Source organism: Chrysochloris asiatica, unplaced genomic scaffold, assembly GCF_000296735.1.
Source record: "Chrysochloris asiatica unplaced genomic scaffold, ChrAsi1.0 scaffold00274, whole genome shotgun sequence".
NCBI lineage: Eukaryota > Metazoa > Chordata > Mammalia > Afrosoricida > Chrysochloridae > Chrysochloris > Chrysochloris asiatica.
The window spans coordinates 3,623,627-3,626,070 of NW_006408792.1; the positions used below are offsets into that span (position 1 = coordinate 3,623,627).

Genomic DNA, 2,444 nt, shown 5'->3' on the forward strand with positions numbered 1-2,444 from the left:
GAAAGAGATGATGAAGAAGCTCAACATCATCAGCTAAAACAAGGCTATGGGCAGACTGTGGAACAGATTACTCATGTGCAAGTTACAGCTGAAGCTGAAAAAAAAAAAAAAAAGCCCACAAGCCAAAATATGACTTTGAATGTATCCCACCTGAATTTAGAGACCATCTCAAGATGGTCTCTAAATTTGGGCATTAGACATTTGCTAATTATTTTTTATAGTCCTTCTAGCCAAATTGCTTCATTTTGTGATATATTGTAAATCCTACACCCTATGCCTACGATTATGGACCCATTTTGAAATGAGTTGGTAAGGAAAAAATATTAAATCAGGGCAGTCCTGGTTTGGCGCTATAAGATAAGGACAGTTTAAACCACAAGGTCAGCAGTTCATACCTACCAACTGCTACCTGGACACCATATGCAGGGTCACTATTAGTTGGAATCAACTTGACAGGATTTCACAACAACAACAAAGAGTAAAGATTACAGTGGAACAAAGATTAAGGATGTCCTCACCTTACTATAGGGTATGAATCAAGTTGCCACACCTAGATTCCCTTGGTGGCATGGTCCAACTCCAATTGATAAGACTGCTTTGGACAAGTTCACTCTCTTGGCCTGGATCTTGCATCTGACATCCAGTTCATGTAACGTTCAGCCCATTATCTGGCCTGATTCCCTAGTTCCTGCACTCTCGTACCTCAACAACCCATTGTCTGACCTGCCAATTTGGGTTCCTCAGCTCCTGAGACTATGTGGGTAAGAATATTCCCGCAGAGACTTGGGACTTTGCAGCCTCCACACTGCATGATCCATTTCCTTTGACAATTGTGAGTTTTGTGAGACTTGCATTGTATTATAGAATCCTGAGACTTGAGGGAAGGGAGGAATGGAAATTGATATCAAGGACTATGGAGTGTTATAGCGTGTTGGAAAAGTAAAACAGCTGGAATTTCTTAAACCTCCAACTTATAGGGAAAAGCCTTATGCTAATTAGCGTAGTGGTTACGAATCAGGCTGTAAACCTTAAGGTCAGCGGTTCGAAACTACCAGCCGCTCCACGGGAGAAAGATGAGGCTTTCTATTCCAGTAAGGATTTACACCCTCGGAAACCCTGTAGAGGGTCGCTATGGGTCGGAACCGACTCGACGGCATTTAACAACAACAACAATCTATCTAAAAGAAATTTTTCATGTAACACTAATGGCCAAATACCAGAAGAGTCATGGGATGACAGCATGAATGCCATATGGGAAGAAAGAAAAATGTTATTCAAAACAAAGGGGGTGGGGATGGGGGGGAAGGAAAAGACCAAAATGGATGTCAGAAGACACTCTGAGAGTTGCTCTAGAGCACAGAGAAGCAAATGCTAATGGAGGAAAGGAGGAAGTAAAAAAGCTGAATGGAAATTTTCAAAGGTCATTTTAAGAGAAAGTTAAAAAAAAAAAAAGTAGTATAATAAAATAATATTAGTATTATTGTTTTATTTTAAATAAAGTAAAATAAATGTGCAGAAACCTAGAGTTAGAAAAGCAAAAAAGAACACACTCAGCATTTATCAAGCTGAAAGAACTGAAGAGAAAATTAAAGCCTTGGCTTGCAATATTGAAGGACAGGCAGAATATTGAATGATGCAGAAAGCATCAAAAGAAGATGGAAGGAATACACAGTCACTACCAAAAAAAAAAAAAGGTGGATATTCAACCATTTTAAGAGGTAGCATATGATCAAGAATGAATAGTATTAAAGGAAGAAGTTCAATCTATACTGAAGGCACTGACAAAAAATAAGGTTCCAGAAATTGACAAAATACAAATTGAAATTTTTCAACAAACGGATGCAGCACTGGAGGCATTCAGTCATTAATGCCAAGAAATTTGGAAGACGGCGACCTGGCCAATCGACTGGAAGAGATCCATATTTGTACCCATTCCAAAGAAAGATGACTCAATGGAATGTAGAAATCATCGAACAATATCATTAACATCACATACAAGTAAAACTGTCTTGATAATTCAAAAACTATTGCAGCAGTGCATTAACAGGGAACTGCTGGAAATTTAAGTCAGATTCAGAAGAGGACTTGGAACTCAGGAAACCATTGCTGTCATCAGATGAATGTTGGTTGAAAGCAGAGAATATGAGAAATATGTTTACTTGTGCTTTACTGACTACGCAAAAAGTTTTCAACTGTGTGGATCATGACAAGGTATAGATAACATTGCGAAGCATGGGTATCCATTAACAATGGATAGAGGTGATGGTTGTGTAACATGGGGAGTGTAGTTGGTATGGCTGGATTGTACATGTAAAATGGTTGAAATGGCATGTTTTGTGTGTGTGTGTGTGTATATATATATACATGTTTGTTGTTGTTGTGCTGTGGAGTTGGTTCCAACTCATAGCGAACGTGTACAGGGTTTCTGAGGCTGTAAATCTTTA

At 38.7% G+C, this 2,444-nt stretch overlaps 1 protein-coding gene across 1 annotated transcript in view; it reads left to right on the forward strand.

The window, feature by feature from the left end:
• CPA3 (carboxypeptidase A3 (mast cell)) overlaps positions 1 to 2,444 on the forward strand; it is a 57,891-nt gene that overhangs the window by 29,961 nt on the left and 25,486 nt on the right. The gene's annotated exons all lie outside the window — the stretch shown is intronic.